Genomic DNA, 20114 nt, shown 5'->3' on the forward strand with positions numbered 1-20114 from the left:
TATGAGTTCCTTCAGGCTGCAGTCCTGAAACCAGAGTCCTGCCTGAGGTCTGAGGAACGAAGTCAGCCCTTCTGCATGTTTGTAAACAGCCTGTCAGATTTGCTAAAGGATCAAACACACTGGGTCCTGGCCCCATTCTGCCCTCAGCCAGACACAGGGAATTGGAAAGCTGTGCTCAGTCTTAGGGCAGAATTTGGCCAATTCGAGGTGGTTTTCTCCAACGTGAGCTCTCATTCAGGAATCAGGATGGGCATTCCGGAAGGGCAGAGGGGCCACACTTCTTGGTGGAATATAACTGCCAAACCTGAGTCAAAGACAAAGCTTCCTGTCACCAGGAAGAATAGAAAGCAACCCACTCTCAAATCACCTGTGCCTACCTAGTGACCGAGGGGGAATCCTGCAACAATGTCATACCTACCAGTCAGTCAAAATCAGTTTCTCTCTCACACTGTGTGCAGCATGTAGACGTATAGAAAACTGGAGATGGTCCCAGAGATTAGTCTAAGCCCTAGAAGGAACTTTCCAGATTCCCTTCATTACATAAATAAGAGAGTTGATATACTGAAAACTCCATCTTATGAAAACAAAGGAGACCAAACACTGACTATATCGTGATGTTAAAATACCTAGCTAAAGGGGAGAAATTCGGGGAAAAGAAACTGTTTTGCGGGGGCGGTCGGAGGGAGGGAGGATTGTTTGTTTTTTGTCTACATAATGCCACATAGCTGGTTTCGCTGGGTTTTGTTTTGTTTTTAAACAATGAATCAAATTGCCTTAGTTATTCAGACACAGTAAAGGAATCAAGAGAGAAACGAGCATTCCATTTCAGATAGCTTTGTGGTGGAGAGTTCCTTCAGAAGGCTATCCACTCTAGGCATCTGGCTTAATTTTTTTTTTTTTTTTTAATGGGCTCTTGAGTTCCATGGAAGGAAGAACATAAAACCAACATGAACTTCTGGCTTAGAATCTCTGGGAAAACTGTGTTAATAACCCAAACTCCCAGACAAGGAGAGGAGCACATCTGTTTCCTCCATGGGATTTCCAGGGACTGGAATTCATGCAGCAGCTTCCAGAGGAGCTCTGTGATGCCTTTCCCAGTGTGGTGTGAGGGAGCTCCGGCCACCAGGAGCCTCACTGGCATTTCCACACCAGCCCAGCAACACGTCGCCTCCCCCACGGGGCCCTGGCCACTGGGCAGGTGGACAGTGCCTGGCTGCAGGGCCTGACACTCCTGTGCAAAGGCTCTACACAAGCTGTAATCCCTCCCTCTCCATCATACCCAATAAACTCCTAACCATTTTTCAAGACACAACCTGAAGACCACTTCTGTGAAGTCTTCCCAACTACCCAGAGACAGCTTGCTGGCCCTCTCCCAGTCCTTCCATTGCATTGGATCAGATTTCTATTGTAGTACTGTGTGTGTGTGTGTGTGTGTGTGTGTGTGTGTGTGTGTGTGTCCCACAGCAGTGTGGAGGCCCTGAACAGTGGACATTGCCATGTACCCCAGATCCCTCTCCTGCTCACCTCTCACTCCCCACCCCATCCCACCCCACCCACCCACCCCCCCGCAAGAACTCGCTAAAGGTGTGTTCAGTACAATTAGGCCCTGAGACATCTGTTCCTCCATCAGACGTCTTGCCTCCCGGATTTGTGCAAATATTGGCCCTTTTAGTGCACTTGCTCAAGGTCACACAGCTGGCAAAACCAAGACTTCAACTAAAGTCTGGAAATGAAACCACTAAACCACACAGTTGCACACCCGAGAACTCCCCAGATTTATAGCTTCACATTAAGTTCCCGATGAAGGAAGCTTTAGATGAGTTTTTTGAAGCAACAAGAAAATAGCTGAAGCCTCTTTTTCAACAGCTGCCTGCCTCAGAGACACTGCCTGACCCTGGCATGGGTATGTGAACTCATCACAATTCAAACAGCCAATCATCCAGTGTAACCAGGAAGCTGGGCAACCAGGCAAGTCCCTCCTTGAGGTAGGCCTTCATGCCCCCCCTCTCTGCCCCTCCCAGACTACACAAACAGTCCCTCGCACATTTTGCAGGATGGCGCGCTGCGGGGGGAGTGGCTGAGTGGCCATGGAGAATGTCTAGGTGGCATAAGGAAAGGCGTTCCAGTGGAGGGATAAAGGAGCAGGACACAGGCTCAAGGACAGAGCCGGGTTCACTCCCCACGCCTCCTCTTGTACCCTCCCCACTCCTGCGGCCCTCCCCTCGTGGCCCCCATCATTCTGTGCATCACCTCTCATTCCATATAGTCCCTCCTCCGGCTACTGTCCTGCTTCCATTTCCCATTTCCTTTTTCTTACAATTTTACCTTCCTTCCTCTCATCGCAATTGCCAAACCAAAAAAAAAAAAATTAACAAATGTAGGAAAGGAAACAAAAGTGGGTAAAAATGTACATTTTTAATGATTTCTAATGTTTTTTCCGTGTTTTGGAAGTAAATCTAGTGTCTTAAGCTGTGAGCTGCTGGCAGGATGCTGTGTAGTCCTTCATTTACTGTGAACTTGGCACAGGAAGTTTACTGGCCCATTTTACTGCAGAGCGCCTGAGTGCAGAGGACAGCTAATGCTGTACTTTGGGAATCAACGGAGAAATGTCAGTGAGGCTGCTAATTATTCAGTAAATTAAATATTGCTGCCACAGCTGCTATTTCTAATGTCCTACATTTGATCATGCTGTCTTAATGCAGAGCCAACATTCAGATTCTATTTAAGCGATAAAGAAGATGAGGACCTGGCAAACTGGTTATTGGTTCTTTATGTTTTAGAAGTCATTTGAGTGTGCAGCCTGAAACTCACGTGGGAACCCAGAATGGTGCTTACACATGACAAAGTTTATGGATATAAAATTTCATTTCTATCCTTTTCTTAACTTTATTTCGGGGGAGGACGTTACCAGAAAGGTAACAATAAATGATTATTTATAAAAACAGGTATTTTCAAATTATGATAAACATTCCATTTAAGATTACTGAGGATGTGACCCCCCCAAAATCATTTTTTTCAACTTTGCTTCATAAAGACCTTTTTAAAAAACAATCAGTCTTTGTATCACCTAAGGAATTTTAAACTGTGACATATATTTATGAGAATATTTAAGGTGAATATTTTCAAAATAAGTAGCAAACGAATGGGTCATGAATTTGCGTGCACTGCCTCTGAAAATGAGCACATTTGAAAACAGTTTGTTCAAAAGGCGCCATTGGCCTTTTCCCTTCCTTCTCAAAGAGCATATGTGTTGCATTAGTACTCAGAAAAGAGCGTGTTTTCATAGCCTCCAGTGCTGCGTTTATAAAAATCATGATGATTTTAGGACTGCACCTTCATTTTTTGAATTTTCAAAACTTGTCCCATTTTGCTCTTTTATTTTCTTTCAACAAAACAAAGACTGGAGAACCCCTTTAAGAAATTTTATACATTCCCACAGAGTCCCAGTTTGTTGACCTTCAGGCCACAGAGTAAAACCTTTCTTTTAAGTCAAGCATTCCCCATTGGGAAGCACTCCAGCTTTTTCTTTTTATGAGGAATTTTAACTGCTGGACTTAATTTAATTATTGTATTTTGTACATACTCCCAGGAGCCCCAGGGCATGAGCTTTACTTTTTTCAAAACTTTCAAATGAATATCTTTAGAAATGCACATTTCTGATGGTAACCTTACTTCTTCCACTTGTATTTCTAATCTAAATACCAAACTTGGATCATTCTGTTTCCTGACTTATTCCTGGAGAGGCTTCAACCTCACATCTCTTTGCCACAGATACTGTTCTTGAGTAGACATGGAATATAGTCATTTGAGTCCAGAATGTGGGAGCCCGGGTTTCATAACAAGAAAATAAAAACCATCTCCAGTTGAACTACATTTTAAAACTTGATGGTTCTGGGGACATAGTCTTCAATAAGAAGGGTTCCTAGGTTGAATTCAGTAGCATGCTGGTCCCATGGCTGCAGCCTGCCACCATCTGTCCCTATAGTTTCTATGAGATATTCCCACAACATCAGCTGCTCCTCCCGGATCCCAGCAGAGGCTCATGTGCGAACACACACACACACACACACACACACACACACACACACATACACACACACACACACACACACACACACACAGGGAGTTGTCATCCCAAGCTAATGGCAAAGATTCAATATCTTTATTTCTCACCTCTCTTTATCCATAAACATTTTCATTCAAGCCTTCTGATTTCCACCTGGAAATCAAAAACTTCGACCACATCTTGACTCTCAAAGGTGAAAAATAATTTTGGGGGTATTGACTTAAAACTCATATAGGAATATTGAAATGTGGAACAAACATAAACTTTCCAAATCATAAGCTCTGCCCAAAATATTTCATGAGGGTTGGGCCACTTATGAAGTAAGTTTCATTGTAGGACTTCTGAGACCTCTGAATTTAGGAAGATGTTTTTAACTAGAATTATCTGCTAGGTGAATCTGATTTTCTTATTTATTTTGATTTAAAATTTAAAATTATAGATACCACAGCATTTTGGTACCAAAGAAGGACTTCTGAGATCATCTAGGCCAATGATCTAGACCCTGGCTGCATATTAGAAGTACCTGGCGAACATTTAGTAAATACTCTAGTCTCACCCATCATTTTGCAGATTAAAAAGAGAAACAACCAGACAAAACTCTGAAAGATGCAACATGGCTTTTACATTAGAACTGTCTAAGGTACAATACTGTAACATGATTTGGGAACTCCTGGCCATGCTAAACTTTAAAGCAAACTTAATTAAGTTTCCATAATTATGTTTTGGGCCACATGAATTGTAAGATAGTTGATTGATTCTTCCCACATGATACACTTTCTAATTTTATACACATTCACATCCCTGACTGATCATAGAATAAGTTGGAATAATCACGGCCTTGAAACGTCTCACATTTAATTTTTAAAATAAGGTATACTTGTGTAGATGGCTGCCCTTCCTGAAAATTCATTTAAGTTTGCCCTTTGCAGTGGCAGTGGCATGCTTCTTGACTAATATTCTGCAATTTATTTTTCTTACATATATTTAAAATATATAGGTAAAAAGCAGTATTTCTCCTAGTGTCATCTGACGATCACAAAACGTATGAACCATAGAGCTTTACATTGTACCATTTTTATAAAAACAGAAGCAAAGAAACATCAAATAACAACTCATCGGAGTGAGAACCACAGCCCCATGAAGGCAGAAGTGAGCTTAGCTATCACTTCTGATGGCCTCAGGAGAGCAAAGGGGGGCCGTGCTGAGAGCAAGGGCTCCTTCTGGTAAGAAGCCTCAGCTGGGGGCTCCGCGGGCCTTTGAGCCAGCTTGGTAATCGCTTACCCTCACCCCACTCCCCCCAAAACAGCACCTCCCTCACCTTTCCCACTCCTCCTCAGCTGCCTCCTTCTCCCCCTTCCCCATCCGGGATGGCGGATGGCGGGATGGTGTGCTTGCAGATCACGAAGGGAAAAGGAGAGCTCCAGTCACTTTGACTGGAGGGCCAAGGACCTCCCGGGAGAGATCCAGGAAGCTTTGATCTCAATTATTTGCCTTGGGCTGAAAGACCTCTGTTTGGCCGATCCTCTAGGATCCTAATAAGGCCAGGACCTGGGATCACAGATGCAAACCTTTTTTCTTTTTCTTTTTTTTAACGAAAGGAATGCTGAGATGCAATGATTAAAGCTGTAGAGTTACTAGGAGATGGTACGTTAATATAGGTCATACCTACATAAGAATACGTTCATTAATTCACTCCTCCAGCAGATACTAATTGAGCTTCTGTTGTGTGCCTGCGGTGAGTGACATCACTGTGGTAGTGATGGGCTGTGAGGGTAACCTGGGGGTGGCCCTAAGGCCCCTGTGTCCAGTAGCTCCATCAGAAGGGAAAGCAGGTGGGTGGCTAAAGCCTTTCTTATTCTGGTTCTCCTACCCCACCCCCGCCCTGCATCCTGTTCTAATTACTCTTTCTTATCCTTTACAACAGACATGAAAATTAACCAAGATCATAGCTCCAGGCCTGAGACCAAAAAAAAAAAAAAAAAACCGAATAAAGTATCTTAGAGGTAGTTTCCCATAAAAAGAAAAAGTTTATAAAAAGATTAAAAAATTTTAATGGCAAGAACTGCTGAAAAGTTTGCCCCTGCTTAGTTATTTCACTTTCTGCTCCTTTACTCTTTTCTGTACATTCCCAATTGGCTACAGTGAACCCACATCGCGGTGATAGCCAAGAAATAAGATGAACGATAAAATAAATAAATGTAACGATGGGATTTTAGATTATCCGTATTTTCTAAAATGGACATTTATAATCAGAAAAATGTGTGTTACCATTTAATTTTGTTGTTGTTTTAAGTAAGGATGACTAGAAGTGAGGAAAATAAGTCTAGGCAAAAATCAGAATTTGGATGAGAGTGAAAGTTCATTATTACAAGAGTAGTCAGAAATTGGACCAGAGAAAATTTAAAGCAATAAGCTTTTTGACTATCAAACTGAATCATTTTTTGAGTGATAACCTCCAAGGCCCAGCACTCACAAGGCTGATGGCAGTGAGGCTAGGTAGTCCTCCTGGAAAATATTTGGCAATGAGTGTCCACAGACTTATTGTCACTTGTGCCTTTTACATCTGGATCTGGGAAATTCTGTGATCCTAAATACAGAAAAAGCCTCATTCACAAACACAACTCACAGTTGCGTCGTTTAAATTAGAGAGGCATGAAAACCATGGAAACCATGATGGAATATTAGGCAGCCACTTAAAGCTTGTGTTTCTGAAGAAAATAAGAAAAAGCTTTGTTCAAAAACAGATACCGGACTTCCCTGGTGGTGCAGTGGTTAAGGATCCGACTGCCAATGCAGGGGACACGGGTTCAATCCCTGGTCTGGGAAGAACCCACCTGCCACGGAACAACTAAGCCCGTGTGCCACAACTACTGAGCCTGCACTCTAGAGCCCGCAAGCCACAACTGCTGAGCCCGTTTGCCACAACTACTGAAGCCCACGCACCTAGAGCCCTTGCTCTGCAGCAAGAGAAGCCACCACAATGAGAAGCCTGTGCACCCCAACGAAGAGTAGCCCCCGCTCGCCACAACTAGAGAAAGCCTGCGCGCAGCAACAAAGACCCAATGCAGCCAAACAAGAAATAAGTAAAAAAAAAGTTAATTTTTTAAAAATCAAAGAGAAAAAAAATTCAGAAAAAATCCCCCAGATACCAAGCTGTACATGTAGAGTCTAGAGCTGGACTGTCTGGCCTCTACTGCTTACTTTTGAGTAATCTTGGGCAAGGAACTAGCCTTTCTGTGCCTCAGTTTTATTATCTGTGAAATGGAGGTAATAGTAGCACCTATCTCATAGAATTGTTATGAGACTTAATTGAGTTAACACATATAAAGTTGAGTACCTGACACATCAGGGCCCTCAACAAATGTTAGCTGCTATTACTATTATAGTGTGATTACAACCATGTTAAAAAGAAATCACAGGGCTTCCCTGGTGGCTCGGTGGTTGAGAGTCCGCCTGCTGATGCAGGGGACGCGGGTTCGTGCCCCGGTCTGGGGAGATCCCACATGCCGCGGAGCGGCTGGGCCCGTGAGCCATGGCCGCTGAGCCTGCGCGTCCGGAGCCTGTGCTCCGCAACGGGAGAGGCCACAGCAGTGAGAGGCCCGCGTACCGCAAAAAAAAAAAAAAAAAAAGAAATCACAACAGAAGAAAATACACCAAAATGTTAGCAATTACTGTGTTTGGATGTCGAGACTACTGGTGATTTTCATTTTGTCTTCTTTGTACAGTTTTGTGTTTCCAAATTTTTCATTAAATATATATCAAAAATTAAAAAACTAATTTAGAGCTAATTATAAACAAAATCTATGTTTGAAACACTGCTTTTGATCGCTCTTCAGTTAAACCTAATAGGCCCTGAGTAGAGAGGCCCCGGCAGGAAGTTTTCATATGATCTGAAACCTCCTGTTGCCAGGACTCAGGCACCGGCTTCCAAGGACTCCTTCTGCCTTGGGCACCACAGTCACTTCTTGTCACAGGAAGGACAAGCTTGGCTGTGTCGGGTCGTGGGCTGCACCCAGGATTGGCATGAAAGTAACCTGATTTCCAGTCCCACCTCTGCCACTTACTACCTGTGTGTTCTGGGAAAAGCCTGCTCCTTCTCCATAAGGAGAGATCTTGATGCAGTTAGCAGCCTCAGAGAATTAAAAAAGTGGTTGAGGGAATTTTTGAGATACTGCCTCGGTTGGAGGGAAGAGAGATCCTGAACTCTGTGATTCTCCACTCCAGCTGTCCAGCCTCGGAATTCCCTCTCCCAGAGTGGAGGGCCCATCTGCTCTGTTTACACACCTGGACCTGGTGCGAAGGGCGGTTAGGGTGGCTCCCTGACCATTTGTGGAATCACCCCTGCTTCCAAGCAGCATGCTACAGGCAAGCCTTCAAAGAAGTACCAGAAGCCAAGTGCACTCTCTGTCATCACTTAATAGTGCTTGAAGCTTTTCATATAACAAAAGGGGATGAAACAGCCCTACCTCACGTTGTGGGAACCCAGTAATTCTTCCACTGGCTCTACGCCAAAAGGGTTTTCTCTTACCTTTAAATATTAGATCTGACTAATGTGGGCCACCAATGCTCCTGGTAAATAAAATAGGAATAAAATAACTGATTGCAGCTCGACTTCATCACACACTATGGAAAGGAGGGAATTGATAAGTTGCGATGACAAATAATCTAGTATTATTTTTGGCAAAAATAGACAAATGTCTCCAATTTAAAGAATGTCAGCATCATTTTTCTCTATCCTTGTGAGGTTGGAATCAAACCACAGAGACAGAAATTTTATCTACTTTCTTCATTCCTAGCACTGAGCATGGTACTTGTTCTTAATAAATTTTTGTTGAATGAATCAGTTAATGAATTGATGAACAAATGAGACAGGGTCTCTTCTCTATTGTGTTAGATGGTGGGGATATAGAAATAAATACCTCAGAGTCCCACTCCTAGAAGCTCACTCTAGTAGTGGAGCCAGACACACAAATAGAAAATGACTCAAATACAACGTGATTGATTCCTAAAATCATACCTCTAATGTTTCATGTAGTCATGTTTCAGTGTAGTCATGTTTCAACTCCTCCTATGTGTCAGGTACTTATACACAGTAAAATGTAATCCCTTCCTTCAAAGTTCACGGTCTAATCTGGAAAACAAACACGAAGCACAAGGCACAATACCACCAGGAAAGCAAAACAGAAATAGGGACTTGATAGAGAGGCAGCACGGTATGATTTAATCATGTGGACTCTGGCATCAGACTGCTTGAGTTCACAAAGCTGTGTGACTTTGGACAGGTTGCTTAGCCTCTCTGGCCTTTAACTGTCCCATTTGTAAAATGAGGTTAATACTGGGACCTATCGTATAGGGTTGTTGTGAGGAGTAAATGAGTTAATATCTGTACAACTCAGGATAGTGCCAAGCTTGTACTAAATACCAAATACAAATAAATCTTTCCTATGTTCTCTGAATTTTAAACTCTCATTAAGAACTCTGTTTGGCTTTCTCTTTGTGCATGCCTGATGATTCTCCCCAGAAAGGACTTGTGACCAAACAACTCCAAAACTGTGGACTCGGGTTAATCAGGGAAGGAAAGGTAAGATTCCTGTCTGTTTGTGGAAAATAATGACCATTTAGCCAAAAGAAAGAAATTCTCAAAGCCAAGAGACACATAGATGAGGACTGCAAATTCTAAATAACCAATACTCCCTTATCCCTGGTCCAGGGCAGACATGGCTAATCAACCTCAGAATCCTTTCCAACTGAGTCTAGAATCAGGCTCAGAATTGTTTCCAAACAAGGCCCCAGGCAGTGCCAGTCTCTGTGTCTCCATGTCTCTGGCCTAAACCTTACCTTAGGGTCAGCTTCAGGGTCATTTTTCTCACTGGACACACTGGGCAGCTTTCCTGTCGCCCTGCTGCCAGAGGCACGGTGTGACAGCCCTTCTCCCAGGGCTGAAGCCCAGCTCCCACTGTGGCCTGCCAGCCCTCACTCCTGAGAGATCACCAGTCGAGCTGGTTCTACTCTGCCCTCCCTTGTGGGTCCATGGCCACTGGCTAACTCTGTGACCTCAGCTAAGCAAGTAACTTAACCCCTCTCTGAGCCACCGATTCCTTCTTGGTATATAGAACCTCCCTCAAGATTCTCGTGAGGATTGAATGTGATCGTGTATGTGAGCGGCCCCAGCTGGAGTGGGCTCTCGGTGAAGGGTAGGTGCCGTCTTCCCGCCAGCCAGGCACAGCACCTTTGTGACTTCACCCCCAGGGTCCTGCATAACATGAAACAGAGTTGGGGTGCTCCTGAATAAGGCACCGGGGCCCCCACTCAACACAACTGCCAATGAACTCAAGGTCATATGGGCTCAGACAGCCGGGAATAGGTGAAGACCAGCGGGATAGGAGGGGTGAGGAATGGGAAGTGAGGGGTGCCTGAGGTGTGCACAGGGACTCCGTCACAGACCTTCTTAGGAAACGATGGGAGGGGGCACTGGAGGGTTTATATTACTCCCATAAGCCGAGAGGGGGCCTTGCACACAGCCCAGGGTGAGACCACAGGGACAGTCCCTCCTGTCTGCCTTCTCCACCTCCTAACTCAGGGCTAAGACCCCCTATTTCTGGAGCCGCTCTCATTACCTCCTCCCAGCTGGACCTCAGTATGGATGACTCACTTATGAGTTCCTGTCTCCTCTTCAACTGAGAGGGTTGTTCCCTGAGAAGCCTTGGCTGTCTCCCTCTGCCTCGTCTTACCGAGTTTGTGTGTGATATCCCTCACCATCACCCAGAGGAACAGGTCCTGCTCCCATCCCACCCCCGACCCCAAAAAAGCAGGCTTGCACCCTTTGGACCCAACCCATGTTCAAGTCCAGCAAGTGAGTCCAGGGCTGGCGTCTCTTGGTCATTCACGGGACAGCCTGTGACCCTCCTCTCCTCCCTGTACCCACCGCTCTTCCTGGGCCCAGCCTGAGAGGCAACTCCTCCAGGGCCCTTCTCTTAAAGGCTCTGTCAACATTTTCAATTCAGGCTTCTCCTTCGAGAGTTTACAAGTCAACTGGCAAACAGAGTGAGCCCAGGTGGAAAGGTGCCTTACAAGGGAGCACATCCAGGCAGAGAACCCAATGCAGCCACTCGGCACTGAAATCTTGGCTAATTTAATATCTACAGTAAACATGGATTTGTGTGGAATGCAGCCGCTTCTTTTAATTGCTCCAAATAAATATCCTGGGTAATTTTAAGAGAGAGTCTGCAGCAGCGCGAGCCTTATATTACCAGGAAGTGCTTCGGGGTATTGTGTGCTGAGAAAGGCGTTACATAAATTGAAACTCCTTTTGCTCAGAGCCGAGTCCTGAAAGTTCATGCCGTGAGAAACATTTCTCACCATGCACAAACTGAATTGTATATAAAATTAAATTTTCTGATTAAAATCTTCATTGTTGGACCTCCTGCTGGCTGCCACCATTTTGCCGAAATAAGATACTATTTGCGGTAATGGCAACGGGGGAAACCTGTTCGTTGTAAACTGGCTTCACTCTTACAGTTTAAAAATCTAGAGAGCTTTATTGTGCAAACATTGCATTTTCCATACAGATATTACAGAGCCAGGCTTTACCACTGATTCATCAGCCAGGGTGCAAGCGGGTTTACAAGTCCGACCCTGACAGCCCTAAATCTCCTGCACACCCAGCCCAGCCCTGGGAGGTGGAAGGCGCCAGCAGGAGGATGAGACGGGCATATATAACTGTCTGCTGTTTTCTAATTTAAAAAATATTTTTCTTCACAAGCGCATTATTATTTGAGTGAGGAAAGAATATAGAGGAAAAGATGGGGCCTAGGAAGAGTTCAAATTTAAGACACCACCCTCCCCCAACCCCTGGCCCTGGAAACTGACAGGATTACTGCCTTTTAAGGATTTACCCATCCCACCCTCCAGCCCCCAGCCCCTCTCTCTCCACTGCCACCTCCAAGCCCCAGTTCTGAGAATCCCTCATAGAGATCAACTACAGCTCTACACAGCATCACCAACAGAGGCGTCCAGGCTAATAATTTTGTTTGACAAATACAGAATCTGGAACCAAAAAATGAAGGTGGTTTTTTCCTAAGAAGGTGTGCGCTCGAAATCAGAACCCCGAGGGCTGATTTTCATCTTTCGCTTCCCTAGCTTTCAGTTCATAAGTGAACTCTCTCCAGAAGTCCGCATCGGCCAGGCACACATAAATATTTTTTACTGCCTTCCATCTGTTAGAATAGATTGTCCCTCTCTTTCGTTTTGTAAATCATTCTGTTGCTTGGGTAATCCAAAACAGCTTTGACTTAAAAAGGAGGAAAGGATGGGGTGTGGGAGGATTTAGCAAAACGATTGATCCAATTCGGTGTAGCTCGTATTTTGACAAAATAAAGCCAAAACAAACTGATTTCTTAAGGAATGACCTAGTCTGAATACGATGAGTCTCACCAAATCTTTTTCTAGAAAAGAGCATGCAGGTTACTGGTACAACCAGTGCTAGAGTAGCATAAACTCAGCCACCTTCTCTGAGGAAGCAAATGCAAGGGAAGTGGGTTGAGGTGAATGGGAGCTCTAAGAGCCCAAGTTCAAAGGCACAGCTCACCTGGAAGGCACTGAGGTAAAACAGGTGGGATCTCACACACACCCCATGTAGGGCTCAGAGTGTCCTTTTGCAGCTTCTTTGCCCTAAAAGCCAACCCTAGGTATTCATATGCATTCATCTAAGCTGTCCCACCTGTGGGGAAAATAGCTGGGGGTAGAAGCAGGAAGTGCCCAGTAGGGTTCCTGACCCAATCCCCTGCCACCACGTATTACCTTTCTATAGATAAGAGCTTGGGGAAACTACTATTATTATGCCTACTTCTGTTTCAGTTGCATAATGATTTAATAAATTAAAATAATTTGCAAATCTATGAATTAGCTATTTTTGAAAATTATTCCATTGGCTTTCTTTTTTCCCTCTAAACCTCCCTTGTGTTTTCTAGTCTTTCATAGTTTCCATGACTCTAATTAGCACCAACCTGAATTTCTTACATGGTCATAGAGTGGGAAAAAAATATAATCTGTTTCCCTTCTTCTCTTCTTAACTAACCATCCATATATGCCCTCTGTTTGAAAACCAATAATAAAGTGAGTTATAATATTTCATCCACTCATTCAATAATGTCTTGAATTAATGGGATGCTAAGAGCCAAACTATTATGCCTCTCTCACTCAAGAGTTCTGTCAGCCTGAGGAATACATTAGAAGTCCCAGCTTTACTGTCTTTTAAACAAGGATTTAAAGATCCCAAGAGAGAGACTTCCCTGGTGGTCCAGTGATTAAGACTTGCGCTTCCACTGCAGCGGGCTTGGGTTTGATCCCTGGTCGGGGAACTAAGATCCTGCATGCCGTGCGGTGCAGCCAAGAAATTCTAAAAAATGAAGGAAGGAAGGGAGGGAGGGAGGAAGGAAGGAAGAGAGCAAGGAAGGAAGGAAGGAAGTCTACAAAAAGAACTTACATGTGATGGTGCCCCCTTCTCCCAACTTCACTTCCTTCTTTTGCCTTACTTCCTGCCTCTTTGCAAGTAACCAAGAATCCCTAGTCCTTTCCTTGTTCCCTATAGGGCTCTGCTCCCCAAAGGATCCCTTTCCACGGCTCCATTATCTCCTCTAGTCTTGAGATGGAATGCTTGACCTCCCCATACCTCTGCCCAAACTTTGCCTACATTTTTGTTCCAGGCTTCCATTGATTTCTTTGAATAGTCATCAGTTGTTTCTATAAGCAAAAGTCATCAACAATATTCTACCGACTTTCCAGTTTGAGCAAGAAGACATAATGCCTGTCCCTGTATAGAGCATCAAAAGTCAAGAACAGGGCTTCCCTGGTGGCGCAGTGGTTGAGAGTGCGCCTGCCAATGCAGGGGACGGGGGTTCATGTCCCGGTCCGGGAAGATCCCACATGCCGCGGAGCGGCTGGGCCCATGAGCCATGGCCGCTGAGCCTGCGCGTCCGGAGCCTGTGCTCCGCAACGGGAGAGACCACAACAGTGAGAGGCCCGCGTACCGCAAAAAATATATAATAATAATAAATTTTTAAAAAGGCAAGAACAGGACAGATGCATCCAAAAATGATTCAAGATTTAATAGAGCCAACCAGACCCTGCTCATGTGCCCTGGCAAGCACAGCTATCGAGTGGGCAAGCCCTGACAATGGGGCAAGAGGGCACAGCAGGGGTAAGGAGGAACCCCAAGGACCAGTGGTACTGCCACCATCCCACCGCCGAAACCAAGGCCCTCGTGCCCAGGCATATACTGGAGGGCTAGACAGTGAGGCCCTGCCCCCCTTTAGGGGTATTGGTGGAGATTCCTAAAAGGGATGGAAATCTCAGTCTCCATCTCAACAGATGGGTCCTCAGATAGGCATCTGCAATTCTGATGGATAGCCATCACCCAGTTTTCTTCCCCATTGGTTCTCCAAAGGGAAAAGCCAAGCCCCCTCCCTCCATGAACCTACTCTTCCATCACAGATTAGAAAGGCTCCAGGTTGATCAGGCCAATAGCCCTGGCAATCACTCTCTTCCTCAGCCAGAATGGTGAGTTGAAAACCTGTCATTCACCAGCAAGAAGAGGATCCATGTCAGGCTCATCTCCCTTCTTCTCTCTCCCTTCCCTTACCTACCCATCCCTCCATCTTTCTCATGGTATGGAGTGTCTTGTTTCTATCTTACTTCTACTTCTTGTCCCCTTCTTGAGTTCTAGCCCTTTCTTTTAGGTTGGCAGACACCAGAGGGCAACATAATCTCACCTACTAGTCAGTTCTTTCATTTCACCAGTAGAGGGAAGAGTTTGAGAGAACCTACAAGAACTAGGAGGTGTGTGGAAAATGATTTTGAAATATGGAATTAGCTAGCGCGATAGAACTGCTCTCTTAAAGGCATCTCGTGCCAAGGCATTCTGTTCCCGTTGGTAAATAATCTGTTATAAAACGGTTGCAATGCATATTAACTCACCAGAGCATGACACTGGCAAAATTTCCCTCCAGGCTATATTTTGCAAAGAGACAACTTTTCATGTGATGTGAGACCTGAGATTAAACTAACAGAAGTCCTACATTATTCAAGGTAACGCTGACACTCCATCCCTCCCTCACTGCTTAGTCTTTTGAGATCTGGTTTTTATTTTGTTTCTGAAATAATTGGTAAGGCATTTAGCCCTGAATGGCTTGTTTTGAGTACCTGTCATCATAGGACTCTAGGCGCTTTGAGGGTGCTTGGAGCTTAGTTGGGCAAGTGAAGCTGAGTCAATCAGAAGAATTGATTACGAACCAAGCAGCAGAGCTCTCGGGGCAATAAGTGCCCAAGTAGCGCCTGCTAAACTTGCAAGAGCCTGCTTCACCAGGGCCTGCCCATTCCACCATGCATACTGAGGGAATTAGAGCAGGTTCCTTTTGAAAATGGTTTGGAAGGAAGGATTCAGAAGTTAAACTTGTGCCACTGAACTGACCATTTACCAAATAATTACCCTGACCAAGTTAGCACTAATACCTTTAAAAAGTAGACAACATGGAACTAAGCAATCTGCTCAACCATTGCAATTTGCTCAATTGTTTGGATCTAATTACCTGGACTGTGTATTTTCTGCTTGGTGTCCCCAGCCTTTGAACCATTTCCAAAGCCAGAGCTTTATAGAAAGGGCCTTTGAGAACCCCTTTAGATAGAGTCTGTGATTCTATCCTTCTTTAGATGGATTTTTTTATCCGAGTTGCTGAATTTATCCATATAACTTTGCCTCCATTTCTTCATCAACATCCTTTCTTTGATTAATTACCTAAAGCAAGGGTTCTTATCCTGAGGTCCAGAAGTAGACTTGAGCACTTCCATGAATCCCTTGAAACTGTGAGTAAAATTCTATGTGTATGTACATAATGGTCCTTCAGGTGAGGGGTGAGGGCCCATAAATGTCATCAGATTCTCAAAGGGCTCCATGACCTCCATCTTGCAACGATGCAATCATGATGTTCACCAGACCAGAATTTCCCCAATGTGCACGAATTTGTTCCAGGTGTGTGCTTGAGCCTCTGATTGCCTCAGCCCTTGAGCGACTGGACAGGGCCAGGCATGGCTGGAGCTTCCAAGCTGCCCAGGCACTATAAAAATATTATTTTCTCTGTGTGCCACAGTGGATAAAATGTTGGAAGCACTACAGTAAATTTTCACTTTTATCCCTTCCCCATCTTTGTACTGTGCATCTCTTGCTTCATCTCCATGGCCTTAATTATCCAGAGGGAAGCTTGGCACTGATTTGGCCACCTGTGGTATAATCTGCACTTCATATCCTTTACCAGGAAAGAAAGTGGTGTGGTCGTCTCCTCTTCCTGAGAATGCTCCCTGGCACACACAGCTTGGAATTTGCTTTGCCGGCCACGTGGTGGTAAGTGAGACCAGCTCATTTCCCCATTTCCTGGGCTATTCCTTTTGCTAATCCCACGCATCTGACCCTTTCCTGTAGTAGCTCGTATGCCAGTTCCCTAAATGGCTCCCAGCTTCATTACCAGTATTCCTCAAAAGCGCTCTCATGCAAAGATTCTTTCCAACCAAGAAAGACATTAAAATCTTACACAGAACCCATATATAGCCAAATTCAAACTCAAACGTAACCAACAGGGCAGGCAAATTCCCATGACTCCTGGCTGACACAGAGCATCCCAAACTAGCGTGACTGTCCAAGCCTTCCCCTGCCTAGTCCAAAACACACAAAAGTCCTCATGTTCCAGACCGGACTAGCCATCCACGGTCAGTCCAGTCTCATTACCTAACGCTCAGATCACATTGTTTTACTATCACTAATTTCATAATTTCGGTAAACTAAGAAGTATGCCATTCACTTAGAATTAGTTTAGGATTCTGACTTTCATATGAATGACTTCAACAAAGTCTTGCAACTGTCTGCTGTACTTCGCCTGACAATTTCAACATTTTGATCACCTAATTCTTAAATATTCTTCCAGCCCACCTCACATTCCTACTAGAGAATGAAACTATCACCTTCTTTTTACCAGTTAGCCAAGTTGACAGCCCAAAATGTCAACAACGGTTTCTAACATCTTCAAAACTTTCTTCCTCCCTTCTTACCTGAACTACCTGATCTAGCTAGACACATCCCTCACCTATAACTTTCTTGTCAATACATAATTTCAAAAATACCTTACTTCTGAGAGTAAAGAAATTGCTGCTAATCCATAAGGAACTGTAAGTGCATGTTTCTTAAATATGTAAGTGTAAATGTTACTGACGGGGAGGTTACGTAGGATAAAGTAAGGAATGTGAGATGGAGGGTTCAGGGAGGGACGGGAAGAGTCCACACACTGTCACCATCACAGAGCCCCAGGTGTGCAGATTTCACTTTGCTACCCAAGGAAAGTCTCAAGCCCACAAAGAAGTCTTTTCTTAAAACCTACCACGTCTAATTCTAAAATAAATTAATTATTCTTGGAATATTTCCAACTATAGTTAGAAGGCTTCTCCCACCCGGTGCTCCTGGCCAGACTGTCACAGAGCGTTGTTCAAGAATGTTTATACCAAGATGAGCTACTTCCTTCTTAATCAAACTGACAACCAGACTGAATTCAGGATCCCTTTACTTGAAGGCTATAATCCCTGGTAAATCCTTTAAGAAAGTAGATGTATCGCTTTTCTATGTATGTTATTTTAGAAACAGAGGGAAATACTTGAATAAATGCCTGAAAATCACCAGCAGTCATTCAAAAACCTATTTTTTTAGACAATATCAGGAGTTACAAAAAACTCTGTGATGGATCCTGAAATAAAAGATATAGAAAATATCGCTTTTTCAAGAATAAAATAACGTGTAGATGTACAAAATGCAAAAAAATTTAATCTTGTTTTTAACATATTTGCTGAGTTTAAGAAAATGAAATGCTCTGCTCCCATCTGCAGCCATTATAACAGTAGATTTACTAGTTATTATTCACTAACCTTAAGTGTGCACTAACTTTCGAAGGGAGAGATGAATACACTTGGGGGTAAAACATACAGTATTTTTTGTTTACTCGTGAGTTTAAAGTATAACATTTTAACATCTTTTCATTTTATTTTTGATCAATCTAAGAGCTGAAGCTGCTTTCACATATACTTCTGTTGTTCGACCACCTCTAAGTAAATAAGTGCTTTCTACTTGATACTAACTTAATATGGTTTTTCAATGCAAGCCTTTTAAAGCTTCAAGAGCATCAATTTGCAAATCCCCCAACAGTCGCGGGAAGGAGAAGCTGTAGGGAAACATGTAACCCAACGGCTCTCACCTGAGATCCAGCATAACGAAGGGACCCCAGCTGGTGGCCTTTCATTTTCTGATATATTTCTCTCTTAAAACATAAACACACAATAGGAAAATTAAGTAGAGAAACAATTCCATATATAGAATAGCACGGTGGGTTCTGGACTTTGACGCCTTTCAAACCCCAGTTATTTTGTGCTGTAGCCAAGTTGAGTGAGCTGGGTGTCACCTCCGCTTTGAAGCCTTCCCTGAGCCACCCCCCAACTGCCCCTGTCTGCCCCACCCCGACCGTGGACGATCTGCATTGTAGCACTGGCACATTTAAACTGTCCATATCCATTGGCTTCTACGCCACACAACAGACTCCTAGAGAGTGGGGGCAGTGAGTGCCTCCATCACCTGTGTCCCCATCAACTGCCACAGCCACATGACAGAGAATATGCTCATAAATGTGGAGAGGACAAATACTTACATTCTCCAAAATCCTCGTTGTATTTTCTAAATCCCACTTGGCACGTTTAGACTGAAGCTACTTGCCATCTAGAACAAGGATGAATCAAATCAAGCCTTTTAGATTTTCTAGTAAAGCTTCAGGTGGTGAGAAACGCAGGTACTAAGACTCAAAGTGGAGGGAAGCTGGGAAGTAGAGACAGGTATGAGGGGTGCATTCAGGACAGGACAGAAAGAAGGTGAACGGGAGATTCCGAGACTGGGGCTGCTGCCTCATCCCCCCAGTGTCTGCGCCTGTGCTTCTACGAACTGACCTCCGGTGGCTTGGCCTTCTGCCTTTCTGTGGTGCTCAAATACTGGCCCCCACCAAAACCCAAGAGTAAACCTTACACTCCCCCAAGAGGGATAAGGGAACAAAAAGAAACATCAAAACTCAATTTCCTTCTTCATCTTTAGACAACACCCTAGTAATATAGTAAGTGCTGATTACGTGTCAGGTACTATGCTAAACGGTTTATAAATCATGTCCTTTTTTTGGCATGCGGCTTGCAGGATCTTCGTTCCCCCACCAGGGATCGAACCCAGGCTCAAGGCAGTGAAAGCGCCGAGACCTATCCACTGGACCACCAGGGAATTCCCAATCATGTCATTTTACTTATTTATTTATTTATTTATCTATTTATTTATTTTTTGGGGGGGTCTTCGTTGCTGCGTGTGGGCTTTCTCTAGTTGCAGCAAGCCAGGGCTACTCTTCGGTGCGGTGCGCGGGCTTCTTATTGCGGTGGCTTCTCTTGTTGCGGAGCATGGGCTCTAGGTGCGCGGGCTTCAGTAGTTGTGGCTCGTGGGCTCTAGAGTGCAGGCTCAGTAGTTGTGGTACACGGGCTTAGTTGCTCTGTGGTGTGTGGGATCTTCCCGGACCAGGGCTCGAACCCCTGTCCCGTGCATCGGCAGGCGGATTCTTAACCACCGCGCCACCAGGGAAGCCCAATCATGTCATTTTAATTCACACAACAATCTAACAAGTTAGTTCTTCTTGTTAACGCTTATCCCCATTTTATAGAAGAAAAAGCTGAGGCTTGAGGTTGCTAAGTAATTTGTCCAAGGTCCCAAAGCAGGAGAGATGCAGGTTCAGGATATGAAACTGTAGTGATTCACAGCCCGTGTCCATGAGAATTCTTTCCTGAACCTCAATCCTGGATGACACCATCTCGATTCTCTCCCTCACAGATGTTAAAGTTAATATTTAGGGGAAAGGAGAAAATGTTTGCTACAATCTGACCGCTGCTCACCTCTGAAAAAGAAGTGACAAAAGGCCAGATGTCAGCTCCAGGCCCCAAT

General features: G+C 44.3%; 1 protein-coding gene across 4 annotated transcripts in view; it reads left to right on the plus strand.

Moving 5' to 3' along the window:
- The window catches only part of CLYBL (citramalyl-CoA lyase), a 276123-nt gene that overhangs the window by 242626 nt on the left and 13383 nt on the right, over nt 1-20114 (plus strand). The window contains exons 8-9 of one of the 4 annotated variants that reach the window (XR_012327754.1): nt 9588-9647; nt 15073-16460. The gene's annotated coding sequence lies outside the window, so the exon portion shown is untranslated. Of the gene's footprint in view, nt 1-1866; nt 1896-9587; nt 9648-15072; nt 16461-20114 lie in introns of those variants that run through there. The other 3 variants (XR_012327753.1, XM_033843848.2, XM_073795379.1) reach the window with 3 other exon arrangements.

The sequence above is a fragment of the Tursiops truncatus genome, chromosome 18, assembly GCF_011762595.2.
Source record: "Tursiops truncatus isolate mTurTru1 chromosome 18, mTurTru1.mat.Y, whole genome shotgun sequence".
In the NCBI taxonomy this organism is placed as follows: domain Eukaryota; kingdom Metazoa; phylum Chordata; class Mammalia; order Artiodactyla; family Delphinidae; genus Tursiops; species Tursiops truncatus.